This window comes from Apodemus sylvaticus, chromosome 14 (genome assembly GCF_947179515.1).
Source record: "Apodemus sylvaticus chromosome 14, mApoSyl1.1, whole genome shotgun sequence".
Lineage (NCBI taxonomy): Eukaryota > Metazoa > Chordata > Mammalia > Rodentia > Muridae > Apodemus > Apodemus sylvaticus.
In genome coordinates this window covers 71,683,278-71,699,944 of record NC_067485.1, presented here as the reverse complement: position 1 = coordinate 71,699,944, position 16,667 = coordinate 71,683,278, and the positions used below count along the sequence as shown (strand labels likewise).

General features: G+C 43.3%; 1 protein-coding gene across 1 annotated transcript in view; it reads right to left on the bottom strand.

The window, feature by feature from the left end:
* Positions 1–16,667, bottom strand: part of LOC127665124 (uncharacterized) — a 565,077-nt gene that overhangs the window by 523,431 nt on the left and 24,979 nt on the right. The gene's annotated exons all lie outside the window — the stretch shown is intronic.

Here is a 16,667-nt window from a genome sequence, read left to right as displayed (position 1 = left end):
CTCTTCTGGATTTTTTAGGCATCTATATGCCAGAGCAAATACATAGGAGCACACATGTACACATAGATAAAAACAAAAGGGTTTTGTTAGCAGTAAGACAAGTAATAAATGTATTAAATCAAATATGTTTTATTTTGGTTACCATGACACATCACCCGCACCTTGGGTAGCTATGGACTGAGTGGTCTTTCTCTAGCACCAATTATTCTCCAGCCTGAGGAGAGCCCGTGCCCTGTTTTTACACTCTGAGTCTTGCTGTCGGGTCAAGAGCCCTTTGCAGAGGAGGAATGAGTCATAAAACAGAATTTGGGCTCAGCTAGTTACTGGAAATAACACCATCATAATAACACCAAGCACCAACCCGTCCTGATGGATAGTACATCTTATTTTATTCTCCTCTTAATCTTTAAGAAGAATTAAGGTCACTCCCTCCCTAGCTCTGTAACTAGATGGTTTACAGTTAGGTGTGTCTTGAAATTATATACAAGAGCACTTTCCCGTCAAGCCTTAATAACCTACGGCTTTTACAAATTGCTTCTTCCCCCCCCCCCATAGTGTCTACAGAAATTAATTCTAGAGGACTGTAGTCTTTACCCAGAACACTTTGAACAAGAGTGTGGCTTTCAGGTCAAGTATGATTTTGTTCTCTGCTACATGGGCAAATGAGTGTTACGGAAGACAGGTGCTATGGGAGCTAGAACACTGTGCAGTTTGTGCTGTGGTTGGATACCTGGGGTGGGGGGTGAGGGGGTTCAAATGCAAGAGGGGGTAATAAACCCGAATTGACTTCAGTTCTCCAAAATTTAGGAACCACTCTACATTCTGAGCTAATCCTTAATGAAACTACAGGTGATACACTTAAAGGGATTTAAAACAGAGCCAAGACACCTATACACTGATCATTCTGTACCCCATCCCCACCCCCAGGATCTGTTTAATCTCTTAATAGTCGCTGTAACCTGAGCCTTTTCTCCACTCTAGCAGGGATCTCACAGTTTTGTTCATTAAACTCCCTAATCAAAATTCCTCCAAAGAGCCAGTGATTGCAACAGTGCTGTCTGGGGTCACTCCCCACCCCCAGGGTGCTGTTCCCAACTCCTCTACTTCCTCCTGGTGAACAGATCTCTCATTTCCCCAGGCCTGAATTTTCCTTTCCCCTCACTTTGCATCTTCATCTGCAATTAAACAAAGGATGCCTCCTCCTCAGGCCTCCACCACTGCTCCCTTTGTATCCATGGCAACCTGGGCAATCTACACAGAACTTTCAAAGGCTACTTTGGTATGAGCTGTACTTCTGGTCACTTGGAAACAAAACTGCTGGGAGACCATGACTAGTGCAGCAGCCATCTGAATAGCAGTGATGGTGGTGGTGGTGGGGACGGTGTCAAAGGTGGGGCACCAGGGATGACCTTAGGAGAAGGCTCTGAGTCTAGGTTTATCAGTTCCTCTTCCAGTAGACATTTCCCAGAGCCCAACACCTCTGGAGGGGAGGCAATCCCTCCACAGCAAACTCTTCCAGCAGACACTGTCACATTCTGCAGAGGCTAATTAGAACCAGACTCAACCATCAGGAATGGTTTTTATTTGTCATGTTTTATCAGGAATTTCTGTACAACCTTTATACACATGGCATCTTCCTCTCCGTCCCTTTCCTGGTGTCTCCTCATTATCCTAAGACACCAAGACACCAATCATTAATTCATTGATAGCTATTGTTCCCCCAGCATTCGCCAGTATCCGATAGGTCCTGATCTCACTGACTCACATGTCCAACAATGGAGCTGTTCCTTCAATAAAATGTCCCCATTTTATTGATGAAGAGCTGAGTGTCCCTATGTCAAAAGGTCAGAGATAACTCAGAACACAGTCTAGTGTGAGTGAGTCAGGGCACTTGGGGAGTTGAGTGATCTCCCTTCAATACACAGTTAGTTCCCTTACCCACTTCCCAGACTCTAATCACAGCGAAAGCCTTTTCCACTGTGCTTCAAGAACCCGCTTCCTTTTACCCGGTTCAGTTGGAGAAACGACCCAGAGGAAATCTATAAATTTCAGCCTGGGGGCTGGGGAGACAGCTTAATGGGTAAAATGCTTGCCTTTGAGCATGAAGACCTGAGCTTAATCCCAAGAGTCTGAGTGCTTTGTTGTTGTCTTAGGCTGGAGACAGGTATGGTGCCATATACCATGTAATCCTGAAAAGGGGCATCTCTGGGACTCACTCAGCAGCCAGGCTAGTCTAAGTTCACGTTCAGTGGAACATGGCTCAGGAGGAAAATGGGGCCAGTAAGGGAAGGGAGGAAGTGCTTGCACCTAACCCCAGTGACCTGAGTTCTATCCCCAGACCCCAAGTGGTAGGAGAGAGCCGACACTCCCAAGTAGACCTCTGACCTCTACACACGTGCTGCAGCATGTGCACATGCACACACACAGATACAGATGCACACACACACACACACACACACAATAACAAACAAATAAATGTAATAAGAGGGAGGATGGTGCCTAAGGAATGACACCTGAGGCTTTCCTCTGGCCTACATACATACATACAACATGCACGCACACGTGCTCACACACACACAGCACACAAACACACACACAGAGCACACAAACACACACTCATGCCTACAGCACACAGAAATGTATACAGCACACACACATATGCACATACAAAAACAGTGTTGTCATCTCAGGGTGCCCTACTAGAGGGCGCTGTCGTCTCTGGCGTCTGGGTGGCAGTCTTCCAGACTGAGGCTTTGTGGGGTAGTGACCTCTTCAGGGCCTTGCTGCAATTTTCTGCTGTCTTTGCTCTCACGTGTCTTACATTGCTTTTTTCTACTAACTCTCTGAAAGCAACACAAAAGGCCTCTGCTTTTTGGTGTGATTATGATGGCAGGTGTAACAGCTTAGCAGTTATATAATAGGTGTCAGATACGCAAACCCAAATAGAGACCTAAGTCTCAACTTGATTCTGAATTCTAGGACAAAATGCTAACACCCTTCAGAATTGCTCTATCACATCTCCCACCCTTTGTGACCCTTTCAAGGCTTTCCATGGCCCCACCTGGGCTTTTTAGCTAAATCCATTAGCCAAGTAAAGTCAGCAAGCATGTCATGCTTACACATGCCCCACTGAGCCAAGCATGCTTGTTCTGCTAGGCTGATTTATGTTAGAGAAAGCACCATATATCACCTCAAGGTTTTTTCATCATCATCATCATCATCATCATCATCATCATCATTATTATTATTCTAGTTTCAAGAAGCTGTAGGTTTCATGGGCACCATTTACACTTTTCATGAGTCCACGACCTCGAGTGTCCAGGGACTGGCACCACCCAGAAGCACGCTGCAGCAAAGCAACCTGTTCCACCATTGAGAAGGAAAAAGAAGCATGCTGCTTGTTTTCAGGAAGGTGGATGTGATCGCACATCTTCCTGCTAAGCAAAATAAGTCAGACTCAGGAAGACGTGTGTGTGTCATATGTTTTTGAAATATATAGAACCCAAAGATAAAAGTAACGGACATGAAGGACAATAAGCGCGAGTGGGGTGGTGGTGGGGGGAGTGTGTTGGTGGCGATGATGATTATGATCTTATATGCATGCACTAAGCTTGTTATATTGCACTGTTTGTACAACAGAGCCTAATAAGTAAAGAAATGGAAATAAATACTGAGAGACAGAGAGACAGAGAGTAAGCCAGGCATGTGGTATGTGCCTTTAATTCCAGCATTCGGGAAGCTGGGGTAAAGAAATCATAAACTTGAGGCCAGTAAGGAAGACCATGACTAGGGGTAAGGGGAAAAAAAGGACTGAATATAGGTGGACCAATTTCTTCTAAGATAAGAAGCAGGGAAGAACAGTCCAAACACTGGATGTTCACCACCAGTATGATAAGAAAGGGGGAACATGTAAAAATTAATTGCAAATTTCTGTCTCTGTCTCTCTCTGTGTGTCTCTCATATGTGTGTGTGCATCAATCACACATGTGGACTCAGAGGACAAAGGAGGACATCAGGTGTCCTCTTCACAGGGAAGGAAGGTCTCTCTGATCTAGGAGCCTGTCAATTCCCCCAGGCTAGATGACCAGCAAGCTCCCAGGACCCATCTGACTCCAACATCCAAGGCTGGGCTTACATGAACAGCCAGGCACAGCTTTTACACAGGTGCTGAGGATTCGATCTCAGGTCCTTGTGCTTGCAAAGCACATATTCGTATCCACTGGGCCATCTCCCCAGCCCCGAGCTGTGATAAATCTTGCCCATCTCTTTTAGCTTAGAGATATCACTGAAAGTAGAAACATTTTCAAGATCTTTTAAAAGTCCCTAAAACATATACCTATTTTAAACTTCAGATAAAACATGCTGAACTTTGCAAACCCCTTTCCAAAGAGACTAAATCATATAACTCCTAAACAAAAAACAAACAAACAAACCAAAAAACCAACAACCTGTTTTTGCTAGACTAGACTAAAAGCAAAGACCTTATGTGCTGTGAGCACATCTATCACAAACCACTTCCCATGCTTTAAAATTGAAATATATAGTTGTCTTAAATGTTAATTTTTTCAATAAAAATTTCTGAATATAGAGTACAACAAACCTTGAGAGACCAATTATACAGACTCAATAACCACCAACACTTTCCCACACCTAGTTTTTCCACATTCACATTTTCTGAACTGGAATGTCTTAAAACAAAATGAGATCTCAAGCCATTTTATCACTAAATACTTCATCAGTCATGTCAAAATAAGGAGCTACCTTATTATTTAACCACAGTAACATCAAGGCCCCAAAAGAATTAACCAGATGATATTCAATGTTTCTGGAAAGTTCTCCAAATATCTAAAATAATATCTTGCTGTGGGTGTATTTGAAACATCATATGCCATTACTGTGTCTCTTACATCTTCCTTATTTCTCTTTCACTCTAGAAGTACTAGAACATTTCATTCCCATCTCTTTTCTACATTACCAGGTAGTTAAGATATTGAGTCTGTTTATTATTTGTTCTGTTTGTTGTTGTTGTTGCTGTTGGAACAAGATTTCACCCTGTAGCCCAAGCTACCTTGGGGCTCACCATGTAGCTCAGGCTGTCCTCAAACTCACAATCCTTTTGCCTCAACCTTTGTCTTAGTTAGGGTCTCATTGCTGTCCAGAGACACCATGATCAAGGTATTATTATTAAAAAAACAAAAACTAAAAACATATAATGGGGACAGTTTCGGAGGTTCAGTCCATTATCACCATGCAGGGAAGCATGGCGGCCTACAGGCAGACACAGTGCTGAAGAGGGAGCTGAGATTTCTACGTCTGGACCTGAAGGCAGCCAGGAAGAGACTCTCACTTCAACACTGGGCAGAGTTTGATTATAGGACCTCAAAGCCCATCCCCATGGTAATATACTTCCTCCGACAAGGTCACACCTACTCCAACAAGGATGCACCTCCTAATAGTATCACTCCTTGTGGGCCAGGCATCCCAACACACATGAGTCCATGAGGGTCAAACCTCTTCACACCGCTACAACCAGATGCACAGCACACCTAATTCTAAGTTTACTGATCTTGAAGAGCTTGTCTACTCTAGTTAGCTTGGGATTGTGTGTGTGTGTGTGTGTGTGTGTGTGTTTTGTTTGTTTTTGGTAGTGATATGGGCAATCCTCAGTTTTTCAATGTATAGTTGTGTAATTATTTTATAATCTAGTGTATTTTCTATTGATGTGGTAAACACCTTGAGCAACCTTGGAAGGAAATGTTTATTTGACAAGTTACAGTCAAGACAGGAACCGGGGAGAGGGCGGCAGGAACTGAAGCAGAGATTGGGTGGCAATACTGCCTAGTGGTTTGCTCAATTGTTTTCTTACACGGCCCAGGGACAGCACCACACACAGGAGTCTGGGCCCTCTCACACGAATCCTCAGTCAAGAAAATGTCCCCACACATGCCCACAGGCCAGTCAATTCCTCATCAGAGGCTCCCTCTTCCCAGTGGCTCTAGTTTGTATCAAATTTGAAAGAAAAAAACAAGGGAACACAGTCACACTGCATTTGGTGACAAGGCCCTCCCTTAAGCTGACACCCTCACGGACTGAGATGTTCAGAGCAGAGTCCCTTGACAGATGCAACTATGAAACCAGCGAGCGAACAGTCCGAGTGGGCTCTCTGCCCTGGTCTTCCTTTGGACCCTCCGTGGAGGGATGAAGTAAGGTTTCAGCCCGAAGAGAGCTTCTCTGCAGGGGAGTTTTAGGCATCAGTCCAAGAAGATCTGGAAAGCCCAGATAGTAGGCTCAGCAAAGAGGAGGCCAGGGCTGTCACAGGGCTCTGCTGGGAAAGAACAAAGGCTGTTTGTTTAAGGCGGGGGGTGGGGGGTATTAAAATAGCATTTAAGGTTCCAGAAGAGGAAGCTCCTGTCACGGACATGATGATAGGTTCCTTGGGACATTAGTCCATTATAACCCAAGGATTACAGGTATTTTTAGCCCTTTCTACTTGTGCTAATATGTTCACCACTCCAAGATAGACTCTGGCCTATGTAAGTGAGTCCCAGCTCACTAAAGTTCTTACTATCTCCAAACCTCTTAAGTGACCTCTAAGGGTGACACTGTGCTATACACACTGCCACTGATATTTCTACCATGTTTCTTCCAGTGTGCCAGTTATACAGAACTTACTATAAACCTTGTCTGCCAGGTCCAGCATGGCTGTGAAAGGAGTGGTGTGTGAAAAGGTTCCTACCCCTGGAGCAGAGCCAGCAGGAGCATGGATCTTCTCAAGGGCTGATAGTTGCTGTAGGTGGTAATGCATGTTTGTATAATAATTTATGTATTTTACTTTATGTTCCTCCTTCAGGGAATGTTTTTCCTGCAAAGGTTAATAACTCCATGATAATCAGAAACAGCATGATTCTAGGAAGTAAGAATATGTCTGTGTTCCTCAGCAAAATGGCAATGCTGTCACCTTCAGGATATCCCTTAAGGCTGTGGGAAATAACTCTGAAAACATGAGTTCAAGAATATATAAATCAATGTAAGAACTGTTCTTCACAGGATTTCTGAACTATGAAAATACAAAGATGCAATATGAATTGTATGAGGACCTTCATGGGCCTGAAAGAACAGAGGCAGCTGTGCCCATCAGCCAGCTTTGTCAGAAAGATATTAAGGAAAAAGATAAAGAGATTTTGGGAGTGGTGATCAAAGCACAAGATCCCACCCAGCTAAGCTTATTGTTTATGTTTTCAATTGAACAAGGAATAGTTTGGATTTTAATCTAAAATTAACTACAATCCAGAAATGGGTGGCACACTTGTGATTCAGATCTTGAGGCTGGAAGACACAGGCTTTTGATCCTGATCTTGAGGAATAGTGGCCATAAAAATTTTAGGCCCAGGCATGATGGTACACACTTTTCATCCCAAGAGGCAAAGGAAAGTAGATAACTGAGTTCAAAGGCAGCCTGGTACAAAGCAAATTCCAGATAAAGAAAAGCTTAGTGGTAGTACATGCCTTTAATCCCAGCATTCAGAAGACAAGAGCCATGTAGATCTCTGAGTTCAAGGTCTGTCCACAGAACAAGTTACAGGACAGCCAAGCTTAGGCAGTGAAGAAGCTGGAACACAGAAAGCTGGTGATAATGTCATAGAGCTATGGGGCTATGTTCAGCAAGCAGCAGAACTTGGCAGCTTTGGTCACTTGGCTCTGTCTTTAGAGTCAAGGGGCTAAGGTCATAAAATGCTGATTTGTGGGACAATCAAAAAGGAACCTGGGGTAAATGATTAAGCTGATATGCAGTTCCTAAGGAAGTATCTTATGCAAAATAAAAGACTGGGTTTTGGTCTGCAAGAAAGAGCTATCTCCAGCTGAGGACAGATCTGTCAGCTTGCATCCATCACAGATTCTGTGTCATTCTTCCAATGCACAATTCGCCCCTTCCTCAGGACCTCCGACCAAGCTGAGGCTGGCCCTTAGCACTTATCTACATATTTATACCCCTAAAACTTAGAAAATCCATCTTTTTTGGAAATTCCAGTTGATTTATAATGTTCTTGTGGACCCAATGTCAAATGATACACATTTACCTCACACTCAGGAGCAAAACTCCAAGCCCCAAAGACTAGGGAATTATTTTTCCAATATATGTGTTTAGTAGCCTTTTAAAAAACTCATTTTTTTCTAAATAAAACACAAATCATAAAGTCAAATACCTATTCATTTGAACTCTTTAAACTGAGTTGAATACAGTTTTCAAAAGTTGTTTTTAGGACCTGTTTGTGGGAAATATTAAAAAAAAAAAAAAAAAAAAAAAAAAACAATTGGCAAGTTCCCGCGCTCCTATTGGCAACTCTCTGTTCTGGCATGGTCCCACTGGGCTACTCTCTGCCAGCCAACTCTCTGGTGGGGCTGGAGCTCCCAAGTTCCCCTTGCTGCCTCCCAAGCCCCACACAATGACTTCCCACTCCGTGGTCAGCTCCCACAACACACGACCCAGTAGAACTAAAACGTTAGAAGCTTATAATTAACCAGATTTATATATCAAATTCTCAATTCACAAGATGCCAATACAACAATTTCAGAACCAATTGATAATGATAAAACTGCCCATCTAGATTAGACAAATTATCCTAATTATTCTAACCTTCATGATATTATAACTACCTGTGGCTCTTTAAAGCCACATTGGTTAAGTTCTTCTTCCTGTTCATCCACCTCCATCTTGGCTTCTCCTGTTTCCTGAGACACTCTATGTCTCTGCAGCTCTTAGCTCCACCTCCCTTTCCCTGTCCAATCACAGGCCTCCTGCTGCACTAATATTTTAATGTAATTGGGCGGGGAAAATCCTGTCACAATGACCTAGCTAAATCACTCCTGGACATATACCTAAAGGATGCTACATCCTCTCCTCTTGCTCAATTATGTTCATAGCAGCTTTATTCATAATATTTGGAAGCTGGAAATAACCTAGCTGTCCCTCAAATAAAGAATGGATAAAGAAAATGTGTTACATTTACATAATGGAATATGACCTGGATTTTAAAAACAGTGACATCATGAAATTCTCAGGCAAATGTATGGAACTAGAAAAGATCATCCTGAGGGAACCCAGACCCAGAAAGACAAACATGGTATGTACTCACTTATGAGTGGATATTAACTGTGAAGTAAAGGATAACCATGGTAAAAACCACAGACCCAAAGAAGCTAAGTAACAAGGAGGGCTCAAGGGGTGATGCTTCAATCTCACTGAGAAGGGGAAACAGAATGACATCAAAGCTGGGTGCGGGGAGAGGATTGTCATAGGGATAGAAATGGGAGGGATTAGGTGGAGAGAGGATGGAGGGAGAAAGTATGGCGAGAGACAACTGGAATGGGGAGGGAGAAGCTGGAAGCCTAGGGCAATGGAAAACCCCAGGAACCAAGAGGGTGACTCTAGCTAAGACTCCCAGTAGTGGGGGATATGAAGCTTGATCAACAAGACTTCCAATGGAGGGCTGGGGACACCAACCCAGCCACAAAGTCTTCAACCTACTCTTTGTCCTGCCTACAAGATGTGCAGGGGTAAAGATGGAGCAGAAATTAAGGGAATGGCCAACCAATGACTGGTCCACCTTGAGACTCATGTCATGAGAAGGAGCCCACCCCTGACACTTAATAATATTGCACTATACTTGCAGAAAGGAGCTTAGCATGATTACCATCAGAGAAGCATCACCCAACAACCGATGGAACTGGATGAAGAGGCCCACAGCCAAACAGTAAGTGGAGCTTGGGGAAGCCAGTGGAAGAGAGGATGGAAAGATTAAAAGAACTAGAGGGGTCAAGGAAACCGCAAGAAAACCTACAGAATCAACTAACTTGGGCCCATAGGGCTCACAGAGGCTGAACCAACAATCAGGGAGCCTGCGTGGGGTAGACCTAGGCCCTCTGTACATATGTAACAGTTGTGTAGCTTGGTCGTCATTGGGACTCCTGACATCAGGAGCAAGGGCTGTCTCTGACTGTGTTGCCTGTCTTTGGGACCCTTTCGCCTACTGGGCTGCCCTGTCCAGCACCAACAGGAGAGGGTGCTCCTAGTCTTATTGCAATGTGAAATGCCAAGGCTGGTTGACATCCATGGGTGGCCTCCCCTTTCTGAAGAGAAAGGGAGGAGAAGTGGATGGAGAAGGGAGGAGCAGGAGGAAGGATGGAGGGGAAACTGCAGTCAGGATGCGGATTTAATTAATTAACTAATTAACTAATTAAAAAAATTCTTCTAAAGTTGTTCTTAGGTTTGGGTGAAGTTGAATGATAGAGGGCTTATCCAGCATATACAAGGTCCTGGGTTCCACATGCACATGCATACACACACATGCATACACACACATACACACACACACACATACTCACACATACACATGCACACATATATACATACATATACACAAATATGTACACATACACACATATATACACATATACAATGCACACACATACATGCATTCACACACACATACTCACACATACACATGCACACATATATACATACATATACACAAATATGTACACATACACACATATATACACATATACAATGCACACACATACATGCATTCACACACACATACACATACACATGCACACATATATATACACACATACACACACATATACACATATAAAATGCATACACATACATACATTCACACACACACACACACACACACACACACACACACACACACACACACAAACCAGAGGACACCAAGTGTCTTCTATCACTTTCACCCCTGTGTCCTTTAGATGCGCTCTCTCCCTCTCTCTCTCTCTCTCTCTCTCTCTCTCTCTCTCTCTCTCTCTCTCTGAACTTAAAGCTTCCTGGTGCCCCTTGGCTGGCAGGCTAATGAGTGTCAAAAATCATCCTGTCTCCATCCCTCAGCAGTGGGGTTATAAACACACATTGCCATATCTGCTTTTTTGTACGTAGTGAGGATCTGAACTCAAGTCCTCCAGCTTGTGCAGTAAGTACTCCTACCCACTGAGCCATCTCCCCAGCCTGGCACAAAGGCCTTGTCGAGTTAAATACTAATCCTGAAAGAATAATACAAGATGAATGGTATTTTGACATCTGACAAAGTCTTAATTCTAATACAACTAACTACACAGACTGAAACACCACTCAGGGCAGATCCTGCACATTTTTATGTGACTGTTTATTTATACTTCTCCTCCCTTGGCTTCACAGAATAAGATCTTGTTCCACATTAAGTATCCGTGTATGTTTATTCCCTCCTCCCCCTGTCTGGGAGTCTAGTCCAAGTGTCTGGCAGAGAATCTTGATAGGGGGTAGCAGAGAGTGGTCTGGCCATCAGACAAAGAGACAAAGAACATCCATTGCCATCCCAGAGGCTGGGCTCACAAGGTGTTGAGTGGGCCACCCAGACTAGGAGATACCAGTTGGTTTCCCTTGGCTTTACACTACAGTAAATTCCTTGGAAGCAAGGAGATGTTGTGGTTAAAAGGGAGTTTAAACACCAGAGACCTAGATCTGAACATTTAACTCTGCCATTTCTTGCTGTGCAGTTATAGGCAAATCACCTGCATCCCCTGAACTTTTTTTTTCCATCTATTACAGGAGTTTGAGGTGAAGAATGCACTCAATGATATATAGAAAGAAGGACTTAGAAAACAACAGTTTACAAAACATCGCTAAAGGCACAAGCGTTGATGCAGGGAATGTGGAGTCCAGTGTCCTCATGGTAGACTCCATGATGTGGTCTGTTCAAATCAATAACATGCTGCTATAGCAAGATGCCTGAGGCTCAGTAACATATACTGCATAGAAATGTGTTGATTTGTCTATCTAGAGACTGGCAAGTCCTCGGGGAAGGAGCTGCCACTCCAGTGATGGCACAGGCACGAAACCATCCTCTGGCAGAAGAGCAAAGAATGGATGCAAGTTAACCCTTTCGTGGCTGCATGTGTAGCTGGACACGTCGCATGAAGTCCCACCTCCGAGTATTGTTTGCACTGGGCTGAAGTTTCTAACACATGTTTTTAGGGGACACATTCAAACCGGAAAATCATCTCAGGGTCCTGCCCCAAAGGTTGACTGTCAAATACGAAAGACACATAAGAATGGCCCAATTAAGTTAAAACCTAGCAATATCTGACATACCTTTACTGGCTTCTGTTTTGATTCTACATATGTGTGGTCAGAGGCAGAGACCATCAACTTCTCATTTGGTAAAGAAGTAAAATGCTTCTTCATAACTTTACATGGTTGCCAAGGAGATAACTTCTGGTGAACTGGAAACACAGAATATTTAAAAATAAAACTCTTTGGCCTGGGACAATGGTTCAGGAGGTAAAATGATTGCCATATAAGCACAAAGACTTGAGTTCATATCTCCCAAGACCATATAAAATGCCAAGAATGACAGCATATGCCCATAATTCCACTGCTGAGCAGACAGAGAAAAGAGGGTCCCAGGAGCCTGCTCAGTAGCTCACCTTGCCTAGTCGGTAAACTCTGAGTTCAATGAAAGATCATCCTCAAAAGCTATGATGACAAGCAATAGAGGACGACACCTATCATGACCCCTCACCACTACACACATGCACACACCCATTCGCTGTATGTGCACAATCTTAAAAATAAATTAAATAAAATAAGGCAAATATAATTCTTCAAATGTTTCCTGTAAAAGTCAGGTATGACGGTGCATGATTGTAATCTTGGGAGAGAGAGGCAAGAAGCTCAGGAACTCAAGGTCACCCTCCCTTACGTGGCTCACAATGATACACTCTTTCAAAATAAGTAGGTAAACAAATACTTCCTGAAGATGTTAAATGCCATAAAAATGTGTTGTTAGTCATAAGTCATACATATATGTATACACACGTACATATACAACCTCATCTTTAACAGAACAAAAATTATTCTGTTAACTTGAATTTTTCCTTTCTTTCTTTCTTTCTTTCTTTCTTTCTTTCTTTCTTTCTTTCTTTCTTTCTTTCTTTCTTTCTTTTGTTGTTTTGTTTTGTTTCTTGAGACAGGGTTTCCTCTATGCAGCCATGGCTGTCCTGGAACTCACTCTGAAAACTAGGCTGGCCTCAAACTTACAGAAATCTGCCACCTCTGACTCCTGATTTCTAGGATTAAAAGATGCACAGCCTTCTAATTCTTTAATTGGTATGCCATAAGTAGTAAATAAAAATATAAATGTAAGTGGAAATAATTTTTTAATTTCCTGTGTCCTTTGGTGTTGAAGGTGGCAAAGAAATATTTCCAGGCTGAATTATCATGAATTACTATTAATAAGCAATTTATCAAGACAACATAAATGCATAATTGTAAAAGTAATCATTAAACACAAAATGTCACTTACATTGGAGAAAAACACGATCCGTGAGACTTGTTCCCAAAATAGCCAGGTCCTCACGACCTGACCCTTCTTTGAAATCATTGTTGATATCACAGTTACAAGACCTGTGAGGCCCTCTTCATGGAAAGAGGCAAATCAGGATGAAAAGTATTTCAGCATGGAAGCACTAATTACTCAAGCTGGTGCTGATGAGGTGATCTATCACCAAAATTATTTAATGATCGGATTCTCTAGCAACTCGATTAGGTCTTTTCTCAATTTTCCTGAAAGCAAAGAATCAGAAGTCTCTTGGGGTTTGCAGAAAGATGTGTTACTCCATCACTAGATCATTCATTTTCTTTATTTTTTTTTTTAAATGGTTTTGGTCTGGCTTCCCAGAGCACTCATCCCCTGAGGCAATAGCGGGCTAGTGAGATGAGGGTTGGAGAGGGATGTGTCCTGTGTCTATGATGTGGTTATTAGAAGGATCAGAAAGTAGAGCCCTCAATTCCATCTAACATCCCTGCCATCCAGTGCTCAAAAGAACTATTTTAGTATTTAGTATTATATTTAGAATGAGTAAAATTAAAAAAAAAAAAAAAACTAATCCTGTGTGACCTTAGAAGGCCATCATCTTTTTCTAAGGATCCGGGAACCCAAACTAAAAGGTCCTGGAATCTATGTTGGAGCTAAGTCTCAGCTGGAGTTCCTCTGATATCTTCAAAAGGCATTTTCCAGGCCAAGCTGTGGCCCTCACAGCACCCTTCCCAACATCAGAGTCCCAGTACAAGGAACTCTCAAAGCAGGGGATTCGAAAGTCCACCCTATTATTATTGTTCTTTATTTTAGAGATTCACAGTAAATCTGCTGTGATGCTCCAAGCTGAATCTCTTACACCTGACATAGAGGGCCCTTCGTGACAAGCATCGCTACAGCTCAGTTTCCAGAGGGAGGTCCTGGTCTCCTCTCCATGGACAGCTCTCCTCTCTACTCTTGCTTTCCTGCTCCCGCTAGCCATGCCTTGTCAGAAGCGCTAATAGATCAGGAAAGTCTCTGAACAACCATAACCGTAAAGATGTTTCCTGAGCGTTTCTGTTAATTCTCAAGTGCAAAAAGGTCAACGTGTTCTTTCCCTAGCTGTCCTTGCAAGTTTCCTTGTCATTAGACAGTGTGGAGCCAGTCAAGAGAGTGTTATCATTGAATGTAAAATGAAATTTAAAATACAGATGAGTGGATTGTACACATGAGGAGGTGTGTGTGTGTGTCTGTGAGAGAGAGAGGGAGAAAGAGACAGCATCTAAGAGTACAAGCCTGTCTTTCATTATACCCAGAGCTGCATGATTCTTTTTTTTTTTTTTTTAAATCATCTGGTTTAAATTTTCCATTTCTCATTGCAAAGCTCACAGAGTCTGGCTGCGTCATAATTCAGATGAGTGTACGGATTACAAGTGCCACAGCTGGGGAGCAGGACCTCCTAAGTGGTTTCCTGCATGGGAATGAGGGTCAGGCCTGCATGGTTAGTCTATGCCATGGGACATCTTAGTATCCCGTGACTGCTCTAAACCCCTGAAGATATACAAAGCCAAGCCTTTGCAGGCTAGAGAAATCAGAGTTCAGTGGGCAACGTGCTTGCTTGCCGTGAAAATGTGGGGGCCTGAACTGAATCATCGAATCCCACATTCAAAATCAAGTACAGTGCTACACCTGAACTCCCAGGGTTGAGTCCTAGGGGTCTGGTGGCCAGCTGGAATAGCCTCCTGGGCACGTTCCAGGTCAGTGATGGGGCTGTCTCAGAAGAGTAAATAATGATTAAATAAAGTGAATGAATCTGAAAAACAGCCGCCAGGGTTAACCTATAATCGCGCGTGCGTGTGCGCGCGCGCACACACACACACACACACACACACACACACATGCATGCACACATGTGCACACACATTCACACACACACACACACACACACACACACTCCTCCGTTTCCTTTATTCAGCAGCAAGATGGTAAGTTAGAAGTTAGCCAGTTGTCTATGCATTCTTCATGTGCATTTTGGTTAGCAAAAAGATGACATCAGACTCTATCCATGACTGGTACTTAAAATCCATACAAATCAGTTGGTATCTGTTGTGAGAATTGGGGGACAGAGCCTGCACTGCTTCCCCCCCAACCCCCTTTGCGTGCAGGAAGCTATAGAATTGACAGAATCTCTGTGGAAGAAACTTCTCTCCTCACCTGTGAAGTTAGAAAATAACTAATGAATATTTATAAGCCTCCTCTAGCCAAGAAAGGCAGATGAAAACACTTGGAAGAAATAAGATAAAGAAGTAAAGAATCAAATCTAGCTTAAAAAAAAAAAACCAGTTGCGATGTCTTGTAGAATGTAAATCCTTTTTTTGGGGGGGGGGACAATAACGCGTGCAGGGCGGGGCGTACAAGGGGGTGAGGGGGTAGGATTCAGTCCTTACAGTTGAAGAGGTAATTTTGCAGCTGGAATGTGACAGGGTCTCCTGACAGGGCGAAAGCGGCCCTGAAGCCTGAAAGCTCTACCACAGTCACCACAGAGCATCTTTGGGGAGAGCAGATGCTTATTGTGAGCTGTGATTAAAAGTGATCCCAGGTGTGAGGAACAGCTAGCTGGAGCTGGGTTTCCCAGCATGCCTCTGCTGATTGAGTCCCTGAGAGAAAGAAGCCCTGCTTTTCTCTTCTTGGTCTCTAAGGAGGAAGGAGGGAATTGGGAAAGGCAGGCAAAGCAAACTCGGCTCAGTGGTATTTCTGATCTAAAGACATAGTGTTGCACAAATCTGTCCTGAGGATTTCCTGGGAAAGCAGCTTCGACCCTGAGAAATGGTTTACCTGGGTCGGAGGTGTTGTCGCATCCTTTGTCAGGGCCACAGGTATGGATTTGCAGGTTGCTATTCTGTCCTGAGAGTGCATCTGTGCTGATGGAAGTCTTATGGTTGCACAGCAGAGGGAAGGCATCCCCTTTCCTGTCAGTCTGTGAAGCTTGCATGTTGTAGGAAATCAGCCTGAAGGGCGGTGGGTTCTAAACCTGTGGGTCAGGGCCACCAGTCTATTGGAAAAATATTTCTAATGGTCTTAGGAACCTCCAACAATGAATTTATATCTGTTACTACTTCATAACTCTAATTTTGCTACTGAGTGGTGTCTCAATCCCTAAGACCACTAGAAATGGGTGTTAACCCATGGCCTCGAATCACAGGTTAAGAACCGCTCCTGTAAACGAAGGGTACTGGTGCTTACATGTTTAAATGGGCTCCACACATGGAAGGCCTGAGTTTAGGGGTTGTGAATGGGTCTTGAGAACAGTGA